This window comes from Myotis yumanensis, unplaced genomic scaffold (genome assembly GCF_028538775.1).
Source record: "Myotis yumanensis isolate MYYU_CA2020_CCGP unplaced genomic scaffold, mMyoYum1.0.hap1 SCAF_1, whole genome shotgun sequence".
Taxonomy (NCBI): domain Eukaryota; kingdom Metazoa; phylum Chordata; class Mammalia; order Chiroptera; family Vespertilionidae; genus Myotis; species Myotis yumanensis.
In genome coordinates, this window is record NW_027223752.1 from 130,549,295 (window position 1) to 130,565,104 (window position 15,810).

Genomic DNA, 15,810 nt, shown 5'->3' on the forward strand with positions numbered 1-15,810 from the left:
TACTATGATTGTATTATTGTCGATCTCTCTCTTGATATCTTCCAGGAGTTTTTTTATGTATTTGGGTGCTCCTGCATTGGGTGCATATATGTTTATCAGGGTTATATCCTCTTGTTGTATTGATCCCTTTAGTATTATGAAGTGGCCTTCCTTATCTCTTGTTATAGCTTTTACTTTGAGGTCTATTTTGTCCAATATAAGTATTTCTACCCCAGCTTTTTTTTTCATTTCCATTTGCCTGAAAGATATTTTTCCATCCCTTCACTTTCTGTCTGTGTGAGTCCCTTATTCTGAGGTGGGTCTCTTGTAGACAGCAAATATATGGGTCATGTTGTTTTATCCATTCAGCCACTCGATGTCTTTTGATTGGAGCATTTAGTCCATTTACGTTTAAAGTTATTATTGAAAGGTACTTCTTTGTAGCCATTTCTATTTTTTGTGCCTGTTTTCTTTCTTAGCTTTTTATTTCTTCTTTTTACATCAGTCCCTTTAGCATTTCTTGCATTGCTGGCTTGGTGGTGATAAACTCCCTTAACCTTTTTTTGTCTATGAATCTTCTTATTTCCCCTTCAATTTTGAATGATAGCCTTGCTAGATAGAGTATTCTTGGATTCAGTCCTTTGCTTTGCATCACTTTGTAAATTTCCGTCCATTCTTTTCTGGCCTGATGTGTTGCTGTTGAGAAATCATTTGATAATCTAATGGGAGATCCCTTGTATGTAACTTTCCGTCTCTCTCTTGCAGCCTGTAAGATTCTCTCTTTGTCCTGAACATTTGCCATGGTAATGATGATGTGTCTTGGTGTGGGTCTTTTCGGGTTCACCTTGTTTGGGACTCTCTGTGCTTGTGTGACTTTTTTCTTCCCCACCTAGGGAAGCTTTCTGATATTATTTCTTCCAATAGGTTTTCTAACCTTTGTTCCTCTTTCTGTTGTTCTGGCACCCCTATTATTCGTATATTGTCTCGTTTCATGTTGTCCCATAGCTCCCTTAGGCTCTCCTTATGTCTTTTAATTTTTTCTTCAATTGCAATTCAGTTTGGGTGTGTTTTGTTTCCCTGTCTTCTAATTCACTAATTTGGTCCTCCACTTCTCCTAGTCTATTGTTGAAACTTTCAATGGTGTTTTTTATTGAAGCTATATCACTCTTCATTTCTTCTTGGTTCTGACATAAGTTATTGATTTTTTCATCCATTTCTTTTTGATTATTACATAAGTTGTTGTTTTTTTTTTCATCTGTTTCTTCTTCTTTTTTTTTTTTCGTATTGGTATCTTTTAATTTTAAAAAAAATTTAAAAATCGAAGAAGAGAGCCTGGCCAGGGCCAGGATGCGACAGATGGAACCCTTCAGAATCCGAGGCAGAGGAAGGCTGTTTGCCTCTGAGAATGTAGGATGTGAACAGGGAGGGGCAGATCATGCACAAAAGGACTTACAAATTACACCCCCTGCCCAACTGAGAAGAAAAGCCCATCACATAACACCAAACAGCAACATTATCACTGAGCCCTTTCTCTGCTGCCATGCCTTATTTGAGAGTGGAGGCCTGTGAGGAGAGGGAGGAGAGCAATGGTGAGAGGGAAGGTCTGCACTCAGTCTGGTTTCCAATTTCCACCCTCTTCCAGATCTTCAGTCATCTAATGGCCATGACCGGGGTGCCATTGTTGGTGGAGTAGCCTTGCCTCAACATCTCAAAATATGATGCCTGCACAGTCTTGTGGTACTGCAGCACTTTGATGGCCTCTTTTACCTTAAACCACTCCCGCTTCCTTCCAGTGTTAACTGAGTCCTCCCAGTCTTCCAGCACCTCCGTGACAATGAGCACATAGACATATGTTCTGTGCTTCCTCTCCTGATCTCAAAAATTCCAACTAATCTTCCCAATGTCCCTTTTACTCCAGCCTCCTCGCAGACTTCCCGGACTGCTGCCACTCTCGGCTCTCCTCAGGCTCCATGCCTCCTCCAGGGACAATCCACCGGTCTGGATGGTGACTACTGCTCACCAGTAGCACCTCCTCCTAGCTCTCGCTGCGGAAACACAGGCACGTGGCCCGCTTCTTGTAGCCGTCGCCGTCGTAGGTGCGGGTCTGGTTCGACTTGAGCTTCATCATCGTCTGGCCCGGGTGGGGGTGTGGTGCGGGTCGCGGGAGTGGAGGGTGGGAAGCCCGCTGTGGACGGCCGCACGCGCGCGCCCCCAGCTCAGCCAAGGGACGCGGAGAGGGGGGGCGGCTCCTCCACTACACGGATCTGCTGCTGGCTTGCCGCGGCCTCCTCATTCCCCCTGTCCCAGGCCCCGCGCCACCGCCGCCGTCACGGCTGTCGTCCCAGCTGCCACCACGGCCGCCGCCCCCACTGCTGCTGCCACCCCCGACGACGACCGCGCCGCCATCTTGGGCGCGCTGCGTCAGCGGCCCATCTGTTTCTTCTTGATTCTTGCATAAGTTGTTGATTTTTTCCTCCATCCGTTTTACGCACTCTAGGACCCTTAATCTGAATTCTTTTTCTGACATGTTGCATGCCTCTGTTTCACTTAGCTGCTTTTCTGGTGAGCCCTCTTCTTTCCTTTGGGGGTTTCTTTGTCTACCCATGTTTGATCTCACCAACAGATCTAGATGTTGAGTCGTTCGGGGGCTGCTCCTTGGGTGGCTGTGGCTCCTTGTGCTGTGGTTGCTCCTCGGGTGGTTATGGTAGCAGTCGCTCCTCAGTTGGCAGCAGCTCTTCTGGTGGGTGCTGTTCACAGCCATAGTGCCTCCTCTGGCTGGTGGGGGGAGGCTTCTCACACAGCTGCTGTTCCTCAGACAGAGGGTGTGCTGATCACGAGGCTGCTGTTCCTTGGATGGGGGTGGGCTACACACACAGCTGCTACTCCTTGAACTGGGGTGGACTGCTCACGTGGCTGCTGTTCCTTGAATGGGGGCTGGCTGCACGCTGCTGTTGTTCCTCTGATGTGGTGATCTGCTTGTGGGGCTACTGCTCCTTGGACTTGGACAGGTTGATTGCAAGTGTGCTCCTCCTCGGATGGGGGTGGGCTGCTTGCATGGCTGCTGCTCTTTGGACAGGAGTGAGCTGCACGTGTCACTGCACCTCCTCTCCAGGTGTCTGGTTATGTGGCTTGCTCTCTAGCATGGCACTGCATGTTCTGGTCAGCGCTTCAGGCTGCCCCCTTTAGGTTCAGTCCTCCATAATTATGGCACCCAGATCTTAAATCCCCCGGCACCAACAGTCTTGCAGATTTCCTTTCCCCAGTCAGGGGCTGTGCCTGTCCCAAAGGATGCAGCTGGGTGTTGCACGGTCTCCCTCTGACCCTCTGGGCTCAGAGATCTGGCAAACTTTCCTGCCCAGGTGCCTGGTTTTTACCTTTCCAGGGGAACTCTGCCCTTCCCAGCTGCAAACTGTCTTACCAGCTGAGTATACTTCGCCAATTCGGGGGTGGATGTTATCTGTTTCAGCTGCTCATTCTATTTGCTCTGGGACAAGCCTTGGGACAAGTCTGCCTATTCTGCCGCCATCTTGTCTCTCTCTGGTGATCTCCATTTTGTAAATCCGATAATCCAATTCTTTATGATTTAGTCTGGGAAGATTATATATTTCTAGGAACTTATCCATTTCTTCTAGGTTATTGAATTTGGTAGCATATAGTCTTTAATAATATTCTAGTATGATCCTTTGTATATCTGTGAGGTCTGTGGTGACTTCTCCTCTCTTATTTCTGATTTTTTTATATAGGTCTTTTCCCTTTTTTCCTTAGTGAGTCTAACCAGGGTCTTGTTAGTTTTATTAATCTGTTTATAGAACCAGCTCCTTGTTTTATTGATTTTTTGAATCGTCTTTTTGTTGTTTATTTCATTTAATTCTGCTCTAATTTTATTAGTTCCTTTCTTCTCCTGCCTTTGGGTTGCTTTTTTTCTTTTTCTAGTACTTTAAGATGTGATGTTAGGTTGTTTACTTGAGATTTCTCTTGTTTCTTGAGATAGGCCTATAATGATATAGACTTCCCTCTTATTACTACTTTCATTGCATCCCAGAGGTTTTGGTAAGTTGTATTGTCATTCTCACTTGTCTCTATATATCTTTTTATCTCATCTTTTATCTCTTCTTTGACCCAATCCCTTTTAGTAGTATTTAATCTCCATGTATTTGTGGTTTTCTTTACTTCCTTTTTGAAATTGATTTCTAATTTGGAGGCATCATGGTTAGAGAATATGCTTGGTACAATTTTAATCTTCTTGAATTTGTTGATGCTAGTTTTGTGACCCAACATATAGTCTATCCTTGAGAATGTTCCATATGCACTGGAGAAGAATGTATAATTAGATGTTCTGGGATGAAAGGTTCTGAAATGTCAATTATGTCCATTTGGTCTAGTGTGTCATTTAAGGCTGATATTTCTTTATTGATTTTCTATTTGGTTGATCTGTCTAGAGCTGTCAATGGAGTATTAAGGTTCCCGACTATGACTGTGTTTTGATCTGTTTCTCCCTTTTGTCCTTTGAGTAGTTGTTTTATATATTTGGTGCTCCATGGCTGGGTACATATATATTAAGAAGTGCTGGGGTCCAATCCCAGCGGGTCCAGGGGTCCCCAAAGGTGTGGACGGAGTCGGCGAAGAAGGAATGACACAAAGACAGCCTTCAGTTGATCAGCAGCCTAGTCAGGACCTATACCCAGGATTTCCAGCCAAAGTTCTGGTCGGAGCTCTGGTTAGGAACTGATGAGGTTCTGATGAGGATCTGATGTTTATTGTCTTGTTACATCCGTATTTATACCAGCCGATTTTAATCCTGTCAATTTCTATTACAAAGGTTAGGGCGTTTCTTATCTCCATTCCAGGGAGTAAAGATTATGTAGCTTAACTACCCGCCTGGCACTAATTAAGGGGTTGTATCCCCTCCCTAACCTCAGGGAATGATCTCCACCTGGGGAAACAACCTTTCTCGGAGAGGTGACCTTGGTTAAAACACATGGCGCTAACGGGAGCAAACATATTAAGAACAGTATGCTATATATGCCAGGTCCATTGAAACATATGCTGTGCAGATGTTTCTTTCCTGCAGCGACTGTGTAAGGCAGCAAGGATGGACCGGCTTCCGGCAAAGAAGTGTTATATGTCCTTGATGTAATGTTCCCTTTATCATTATAAAGTGTCCATCTTCATCTCTTGTTATTGTTGCTATTTTGATATCTATTTTGTCAGACATAGTATGGCCATACCTGCTTTTTTGTGGATTTTATTTCCTTGGAGAATCATTTTCTACCCTTTTCACTTTGAATATAACTTTGTCTTTGCAGCTTAGATGTGTCTCTTGTAGGCAGCAGATGGTTGGGTTTTGTTTTTTGAACCATTCTGCTACTCTGTGCCTCATTATTGGTGAATTCAGAATATTTACATTTAGGATAATTATTGGTGTATGAGGATTCTCTATAGCCATTTTATCTTTTGTTTTCTGGTAGCTCTGTACCTCCATTTGGTTCTCTTCCTTTATGTTTCTGTCTGCTATTTTTGTTTGGTGATATTCCATACATCTCTCCTCTGTTTCCTCTTTTTGTTTAAGCTAAATGTCCTAGTTTGGAGGTTTTTGTGTGTGGTTACGATTAGGTGTACAAAAAATCAAGTTGCATACATACCATAGTTTTTTCCCCTTTTGAGTGCATTTGATCTTCACCTTTTTTTGCCAGTTCAGACCTTTCTGCTTTCCCTTGTATGTTTTTGTTGTCACAAATTATCCCCGTTTATGCTGTAAGCCAGTGATGGCGAACCTATGACACGCGTGTCAGAGGTGACACGCGAACTCATTTTTTTGGTTGATTTTTCTTTGTTAAATGGCATTTAAATATATAAAATAAATATCAAAAATGTAAGTCTTTGTTTCACTATGGTTGCAAATATCAAAAAATTTCTATATGTGACATGGCACCAGAGTTAAGTTAGGGTTTTTCAAAATGCTGACACGCCAAGCTCAAAAGGTTCTCCATCACTGCTGTAAGCTTTTTAGTGATCTTACTTGTAATGTTGTGACCTTATGTTCTTTGTTTCAGGCAGAATAACTCACTTGAGTATTTCCTGCACTAGAGGTTTTCTGGCAATAAAATCCCTCAACTTCTTTATTTCTGGGAATGTCTTTATTTTGTCTTCATATTTAATAGATAATTTTGCTGGATATATTATTTGTAGCTAGTAATTCCTCTCTTAGACGTTTGAATGTTTGGTTCCACTCTCTTCTGGCTTGTAGAGTTCCTGCTGAGACATTGGATGAAATTCTGATGGAATTCCCTTTGTAAGTCATGTCCTTTTTTTTGAGAATTTTTTCTTTGTCATTAATTTTTGACAGCTTCAATACCAAGTGCCCTGGAGAGGGTCTCTTTGCATTGAGATAAGTAACTAGATGTTTTGTTTGCTTCTTGGATTCGAGAAACTAGTTCTTTCCATAGATTCAGGAAGTTCTCATCCATTATTTGTTTTAATAGACTCTCCATTCCTTGTTCCCTCTCTTCCTCCTCCACAATGCCTATAATTTTAATATTACCTTTTCTGATAGAGTCAGAGAGGCCTCATAGAGCTTTTATTTTTCTTTATTCTCATGTCTCTCTCTTCTTCCCTTTGTGTCATTTCTTGATTCCTATCTCTGATATCACTAGTTCTTTCCTCTAACTGGTTGGTTCTATTTTCTATGCTCAGTTTCTCATTCTTAATCTTCTTAATTGCAAACTTCATTTCCAGGATTTTTTATTAATTCTTTCTCAAAAGTTCAATTTCCTTGGTAAAATGCTCATTTTGTTCAAAGATTTGTTTTCTGAGTGCACTGAATAGTCAGTGTTTTCTTGTATCTTGTTGAGTATTTTCAGAACTACAATCTTGAAATTTGTCTTGAAATATTTATTTCATGTATTTCCATGTGTTCCAGCCTGCTTTCTGGGGATTCTTCATTTTCTTTCTGGTTATCATTGTTCCTGTGGTTCTTCATGGTATTTGCTGTCCTTTGTTTTCACATTTATCTCTGAAGAGGTTTTTCCACTATATTCCAGTAGATGGCACTGAATCACGAGATTTTTACCTCTGTCATCTCCCAGTCTTGAACCTCTGTGGCTTCCTTAGGATAGTACAGACACACTGCTTGGTGGTGGGGTTTGTTTTGCCCTCACTACAATGGCGACCTTTGATCTCCGCAAGGTCCCACCCCAAGAACCCCTCCTGAGGATCAGTCACAGAAGGAAACAGCGACTCTATTACAACAGCTCTTGGATTACCGATGATATGCTTCTGGACCCAATTCCAAAGGCAAGAGGAGGTGAGTCTTCGGAGTTCAAACTACGGCAGGGCTCTGTGGCTCTGTTTCTGTCTGAAACACCTCTGTCAGCCTGCCAACTCAGACACTATTTGCTCTCTCACTGCTCACAGCTTACTCTGCTGGGCTGCCCCCAGCCCTGCAGCTCTTTGTTCCTCCTGCCTAGCCAAGGGAAGCGCCTATTACCTCCACCTTTCTCCCCTTTCCTGGCCTGCTGAGCCATGAGCTCCCCGCTGCAGGCCTTCTGTGCTTTTCTCCCTTCTGGTTTCCCTGTTTATTCCCAGATTCCCACCTTTATGTGTTTCACTGCATGGGTCTCTCAGGTGTGCATCTGTGCTGAGCAGAGATTTCTTTGTTGAGTTATAGATGTTTAACTTGTTGAAATGTCTGGGGGAGAGGAAAAGTTGCGCCCTTACACTGCCACTCTTCTGACATCACTTATTCTGTGTTTACCATGTTATGCATAGGAGAATAAATTTAAGTATAAATTTTGTGATAACAACTCATCATTTTGTTTTTTTCTATTGCCCCAACATGTCAGCTGTCTTCATCCAATATCTTACTATATTAAACTATGGTGGTGGCAAATGTAGCTCCAAATAAAGAAGTTCCCAGTTTTTCATGTTCTTTTATATCCTTTACCCCTGAGTAACACTATAGTGGCTGGTCCCCAGCTACAAGAAAATATTCTCCAAAAACTCAATTGCCCTTGTATTTGGATTTTTTCTCCTTCGTTTTTCTTCTACGTGTTTACAAAACTATGTGGTGGGTGGTAGAAGGTGGTTCTTTCTCAAAGGCCTTTTAATCTCTAATTAAGTTAGTCAATGAAGTTTCCCAGGATTACTTTAAGCAATATTATGGTGCTATTTTAGAAATGAGAATTTCTAGTTGGCCATCATTTATGTAAATCAATTTTTTGTTTGATAAAATCACATATATTTTTTTTATATTTTATTGATTTTTTACAGAGATGAAGGGAGAGGGATAGAAAGTTAGAAACATCGATGGGAGAGAAACATCGATCAGCCGCCTCTTGCACGCCTCCCACTGGGGACGCACCCGCAACCAAGGTACATGCCCCTGGCCAGAATCGAACCTGGGAACCTTCAGTCCGCAGGCCGACGCTCTATCCACTGAGCCAAACCAGTCAGGGCAAATCACTTATATTTTTAACAGCATTGCCCAATATTAATATTAGAAAAAGTTTCAGGCAACTTGGCCGCCGACATGGCATCCAGACTGAGGAAGACCCGGAAACTTCGGGGCCACGTGAGCCATGGCCACGGCCCCATCGGCAAGCACAGGAAGCACCTGGGGGGCCGCGATAATGCTGGCGGCCTGCATCATCACAGGATCAACTTCAACAAATATCATCCAGGTTACTTTGGGAAAGTTGGTATGAGGCATTACCACTTGAAGAGGAACCAGAGCTTCTGCCCAACAGTCAACCTTGATAAACTGTGGACCCTGGTCAGTGAGCAGACACGGGTGAATGCTGCCAAAAGCAAGACTGGAGTTGCTCCTATCATTGATGTGGTGCAATAGAGCTACTACAAAGTTCTGGGGAAGGGAAAGCTCCCAAAGCAGCCTGTCATTGTGAAGGCCAAGTTCTTCAGCAGAAGAGCTGAGAAGATTAAGGGTGTTGGTGGGGCCTGTGTCCTGGTAGCTTGAAGCTACATGGAGTGGAGTTCATTAAAATGTCCAAGTACTTTTGTAAAAGTAAAAAAAGAAAAGAAAAAGTTTCAGAAAAGTTATTTAGTAATGTCTTTTAAGAGAATTCATACATTTTAAAGTCATCATATAAAGAAATAATTATTGTATAACAGGTATTATTCTCCAGTCACATGATGCTTAATTCATGTAATATTTGACAAAATTTAATGAGAATATATTGTTTACATATCTCACATTTGATTAGGGTATTGTTACAGGGTTTTAGGAATGTGTCGTCTTTGCTTTTTTTTTAATCTTTATTGTTGAAAGTATTATAGATGTCCCTTTTTTCCCCCATTAACCCCTTCTAGTCCACACCCACCCCACACCCACCCCAGGCCTTCACCACACTATTGTCTGTGTCCATGGGCTATGCATACATAAATACAGTTCTTTAGTTAATCTCTTCCCAACAACCCACCCACCCTCACCTTCCCTCCGAGATTCAAAAGTCTATCCCATGCTTCTGTGTCTCTGGATCTATTTTATTCATCAGTTTATTCTGTTCTCTAGATTCCATATATGAGTAAAGTCAGGTGCTATTTGTCTTTCTCTGACTGGCTTATTTTGTTTATCATAATACTCTCCAGTTCCCTCCATGCTGTCTCTAAGGGTAAGAAATACTTTTTTACTGCTGCATAGTGTTCCATGGTGTAAATGTACCAGAAGGCCTTTGCTTATTTATTAAGAATTCACTAGAAAAGCTTTTTGAAACATGATCTTCACCTTTAAAATGATTGACATTGAGGATAGACTATGTCCTTTTGTTCCTATGCAAAAAAGTTATTTTGTTTAAATATTAATAATCTGTCTTTCTGTGAAATGCAATACTTAATTTTATTTAATGAGCTTAACATATTATTGTGCTATGATAATCATCAGAACAATGCACTCATTACCTAATGTATTTTATTAAACATGGACTCCAAGCTTATCCAAAACATAATATAGAAGCATAATCATTAAGCAATTCCCAAATATATTTGAAATGTGACTATTTGAGAAAGCATATCTAAATTACTCAATGGATATTTGTTAGAGAATTAAAATATTATATTGAGCCAAAGGCTGCCAGCTTCTTTCATATGCTTACATTCCCTGCAGTGCCTGAGACATAGTAGAAGTTAGTAAATATTTGGTGTAGTCCCCTTATGGTATTCAAGAGCATCAGAATATAAATCTAAAAAACGGCATCTAATTTTTTAGTTTTTTGAGATTATCAGTGTAGCACTTGTTGTTTGCATGTACTGAGGTGAAAAGTCATGTCTCTCTCATCCACTCTGGTCTCTTACCTCAGATTTTTCTGGGTGCAAGTAGCAGTATTCTCTAAGGAAACCACTGTGCCACAGGGAGCAGTTTGTCCCACCAATGTAACATCTGTACATTGTTATTAGGATAAAAACTAGTTAACTCTTCCAAGAACCAAATTTAATTGATATGAGCATTTCCTAAGTATATTTATTTTTTTATCCCCAGAACTCAACATTTCTCCAAATTTAAGCTTTTACCTCCCATAAAAATATCAAAGACTTTTCTGCCATTGGCCCCTCCACTGTCACAAACTGCCTTTAAAAAAATTAGTGCCCTAGCTTGTTTGTCTCAGTGGATAGAGCATCAGCCTGCAGACTGAAGGGTCCCAGGTTAGATTCCAGTCAAGACCACAGGCCCCTGTTGTGGGGCTCCAGCCCCAGTAGAGGGCGTGCAGGAGGCAGCCGATCAATGATTCTCTTCATTGATGTTTCTATCTTTCTCTCCCTTCCTCTCTGAAATCAATAAAAATATAATTTTTAAAATTGAGTATAGCTGTTAATCTGCTTTTGGTCAAAAGCAAATTGGATGTCTTAGATCAGTGATGGCGAACCTATGACACGCGTGTCAGAGGTGACACGCGAACTCATTTTTTTGGTTGATTTTTCTTTGTTAAATGGCATTTAATATATATAAAATAAATATCAAAAATATAAGTCTTTGTTTTACTATGGTTGCAAATATCAACAAATTTCTATATGTGACACGGCACCAGAGTTAAGTTAGGGTTTTTCAAAATGCTGACACGCCGAGCTCAAAAGGTTTGCCATCACTGACCTAGATGAACCCTCATTTCTCTTTAATATGATTTCCTGGATTGTTTTAGTATTACCTCTTTCATCTTCCCCAAATTACCTCTCTTCTATAACTTTCTTATTTTAGTAAGAATTTTTGAAATAAGATTTTTTTAAAATTCCAAATATTAGTAATAGCCATTCTAACATACGTGAACTGGTATTTCATTGTAGTTGACTTTGGGTGGTGGGCACACATCTATCATAGAAACGTACACTTGAAACTTAATAATCTTATTAACCAATGTCACCGCAATAAATATAATTAAAAATTCCAAATGTGATTTTTTCCCATCAAAAACTATAGTTGTCATATGTACTATCATAAAATAATCTGCCTCACAAAAATACATTTCACTATGCTTTTCAATTTTTGGAAGTTTATATTAAATAGCATTCTTAAGTTACATAGCAATCTTTTAAGTGCTACAGCATTGAAATGTTGAATTGAAAAAACAATATTTCTTTGTGACATTGGAAAATTTATAATGTAGTGTTCATCTTGAGAACTTCATATGATCTATTTAATTTATAATTTGGGAATATTTGCACCAATATTGTTTTGTTTTGCCAGTAAAGATTCTGACATTAAAATGATCTATAAAGTTTCGGAATATTAATGGTATTTATCTTTAATTTCCTTTATGGTTAGTAATAACTTTGAACATCAATGGTCTAAATGCATCAACTAGAAGACAAATTGTCAGCCTGGCTCAAAAGAAACTCAACTAAATGTTGTTTATAAGAAACTCCATTGCCGAAACCGGTTTGGCTCAGTGGATAGAGCGTCGGCCTGCGGACTGAAGGGTCCCGGGTTCGATTCCGGTCAAGGGCATGTACGTTGGTTGCGGGCACACCCCCAGAAGGAGATGTGCAGGAGGCAGCTGGTCGATGTTTCTCTCTCATCGATGTTTCTAACTCTCTGTCCCTCTCTCTTCCTCTCTGTAAAAAATCAATAAAATATATTTAAAAAAAAAAAAAAGAAAGAAACTCCATTTTATAAAGACATATAGATTAGGGTAAAGTGATAGAAAACACATATTAACCTAACAATAACCAAAAGAAAGCAGGAGTAGCTGTATTCATTTTAGATAAAACCAATCTCAAAGCAAGGGAAGATATCAGGGATACTGAAGGGCATTACATAATGATAAAGCAGCCAATTCTCCGAGAAAATATAACAATCCTTAACATATACACCCAATAACAGAGTGACAAACTACATGAGGCAAAAAAAAAATTACAAAGAAAAATAGACAAATTTACTATCATAATTAGAGACCTCAGTACCCCTCTATTATAAATGGGCAGATTTAGCAGGCAGAAAACCAATGAAAACAATGAACTGAATATAATTTGACATCTATACACTACAACAGAATATAGTTATCATATTCAACTAATTTATGGATCCAAAATTTAAATAGTCCAGGGGCAGCAAACTACCACCCATGGGATAAATCTGGCCTGCCATCTATTTTTGACCAGCCTTCAAAACTAGGAATCGTTTTACAGTTTTTTAATCATGAAAAAAGCAAACAAATAATATTTTGTGATGTAGAAATTAAAGTTTGAATTTCACTGTTCATGAATAAATTTTCATTGAATCACAGCCACATGCATCTGTTCTTATTTTGTTTACAGCTTCACTGTGCTACAATGAAATAGTAGGCACAATGGAATAGTTTTGACAGAGACCATATGCCGTGCAATCCTGTGGTGTTTACTATCTAGAAAATCTTCACATGAAAACTTAGCCAACTTCTGTTGTAGCACAACACAAAGAGTCAACAATCTGAGAACTCACACTAATGCTACATGGATTTAAAGGCATTGTTCGACAGCTCAATGTCTATTATGTCTAGAAATTTCAGCTGCAACAGTTTTTTATCAGGTAATATACTTTTTTTCCCCCAATTCAATATATGATACTTTTAGTGTCTTTTTCACTAGGCTAGCCAAACATGTACAAAGTTTCATCTAACATGTGACATCTATTTCATATGTTAATTTACATGTGGGACTGCAGGGGAAGTATTGGGGAAGATGGAAAGATGTGAAATTGGAAGAAAGACAATAATTATTGAAATAGTATCTCTCAAGTTAAATGGGGGTAGAATTTTCTTCTGGCAGCGAGGAAAGGCTACATGCGGCTCAACTGGAAAATGTAATTTCCTCTTTGTGGGGATGCACACCAACATACTGGCTGGAGATGCACCAGCCCACAGTGACCATTGCAGTTCTTAGGTGTGCCCACAGCCGGGCATAAGACACCATCATGTTCCTTGTTCGTGATAGAGCTGATTTTAGTTCCTGTTCCTAAACCTTTAGGGGGCAAAGGACCCTCTCAACAGGTGCGCTCAATGGGTTTTTGTTAGAGATATAAAATGTGAGAGCGATCTGTCTCCCCACTGGAGCAGATTCCCTTGAGAGTGCCGTCCTCGTCCATTCTCTCCCTGTCCCTCTGGAAGCGGCCTACTTTTTGGAAGACGACAACATTACCATAGAGGTAGGATTTCATTTCATCTGTGAAACAAATATTCTTATTCTCTGTCACCTCGATAATATAAATTATTTATATTCCACGTCTTCAAAAGAGTGGAATTTGAAGTTACAAATGTTTAAAATGTCTACTTGAAACTGTTTTTGCTATTTAATGAGAAAGTTAACAGTTGAAGAGTAAGAAATGCATGTAGTTACTGAAGTGATTTCTGAGGCATGACATTGTGTCGTCTCAATGAGCTAATAGATGGATTAGTTCATTCAGGAAATACATCATTAGTCTATACTTACATATCTACATACGGAACCAGGTGCCCTGAGAAACACAAAGGTTACAATATTATGGGTGATTAAGACAGTTGGAAGTATGTAATTAGTGTATCAAGAATGACACAAAGTAGCCCTGGCCAGTGTGGTTTGGTTGGTTAGAGTGTTATTCCGTACACCAAAAGGAGGCAGATTTGATGGCTAGTCAGCACACATACCTAGGTTGTGGGTTCAATTCCCATTGGGGCATGTACGGGAGGCAACTGATCAATGTTTCTCTCTTTCTCCCTTCCTTCCTTTCTTAGGATCAATTCAAAATAAATAAATAAATAAATAAATAAATAAATAAATAAATAAAAAGAACAGTGGGCTTTGAATATATCAAAAATAAAAAAACAATGACACAAAGCACTATAAGGATTCAAAGGAGAGGGATGTTTTAGTTACATTTATTATGTAAGAGTTCATGGAGTTTCATTTACAGTGGAGTTTAAAGGATTGTAGAATGTGGACAGATGCTCAGTGAGCACATCAGTCCAGGCTGAGAAAATTGGATGAAAGGGGTATAGAAGTATGAAAGGGAAATTGTGTTTTAGGAATGGTCAGTAGTCCCATTTGATTGGACAATGAAATAGAGTGCTTACTATGGGCTAGAATGTTTAAATATTTTATAGGAATTATTTAGGAGTATTACCTTTGTTTTCAGATGATGGAACTGTGGCTTAGAGAGGTTATTTGTCCAAACTATTTACCTGGTTAGAAAATGGTAAAGCAGCACTTGGACTTCAGTGATTTGGCTCAAGAGTCTATGTATGTATCGCTTAGATCAGGAGTCCTCAAACTTTTTAAACAGGGGGCCAGTTCACTGTCCCTCAGACCGTTGGAGGGCCGGACTATAGTTTAAAAAAAAACTATGAACAAATTCCTATGCACACTGCACATATCTTATTTTGAAGTAAAAAAACAAAACTTCAAAAAAAAAAAAAAGGCTCTCCTAACTTCAAAAAAAAAGCCCTTCTAACTGCAAAATAAATAAAAAAAATAGACCTCCTAACTTCAAAAAAAATAAATCCTAACTTGTTCTTACCTCAGTCCTCAGGCAGCAGCACGCTCTGCACAGGCAAGCTCATGACTCGTCCGATCACACCCGAGCCTGAGAGGAGGAGTTGAGAGACAGAGAGGAGGAGGGGAGTCGGAGAGTGCGGCGCACATTCCACACATGCGCACTGCGGGCCTGGGATGAGTCGGCTGCTAAGCAACAGGCAGTGGCGGCAAAAACACCCGGCAGGCCGGATAAATGTTTTTGGCGGGCCGCATGTGGCCCGCGGGCCATAGTTTGAGGACCCCTGACTTAGATCATAGCTGCCTTCTTCAAGGAGATATGTGCAATAAAGTAAAAAGTTAGATTTGGTGTGGACTCTAGACAGTGATGAATGTGATGAATGGTTAGTTGCATAAGAAGTCTGAGCTTCATCTTAGAGGTAATGGGGATCTTTACATTTTGGGGCCAGGAAAAGAAACAATCAGAAGACAATTTACATTATCTTTAGGCAGCAGTTTAAAAAATGGGTTTGAAGTAGGTTAAATTAAGAGCCAGTAGAGACTAGTTAATAATTTACTGGAGCAACATAAGTAGACTCTCACCTAGAAACAGGACAGTGGGACAAGATAGGATGAATGGATGCTTTGAGGATAACTGCATGGAAGATGATCATGTTTTCCTGATACTATGAGTAACAAATAATTAAAACAGGTCTACAGTTTTTGCATTCTGGCTATGAAAGTTTAATTACTATTATTAATTAAATTGATTTTATAAAGTACCCTGTCTATATATATCTAATCTAAAAAAAGACAAACATGCAAATTGACCATACCTTCACTATGCCTTAAGCCATGCTCACCAGCCAATCAGAGTGACGATTTGCAAATTAACCCAACCAAGAT

The 15,810-nt window shown here is 40.0% G+C and overlaps 2 pseudogenes; one reads left to right on the top strand and one right to left on the bottom strand.

Moving 5' to 3' along the window:
- Nucleotides 1-1,454: 1,454 nt before the first annotated feature.
- Nucleotides 1,455-2,117, bottom strand: LOC139005726 (diphosphoinositol polyphosphate phosphohydrolase 1 pseudogene; annotated as a pseudogene).
- Nucleotides 2,118-8,506: 6,389 nt separating this feature from the next.
- Nucleotides 8,507-8,971, top strand: LOC139005735 (large ribosomal subunit protein uL15 pseudogene; annotated as a pseudogene).
- Nucleotides 8,972-15,810: the final 6,839 nt, after the last annotated feature.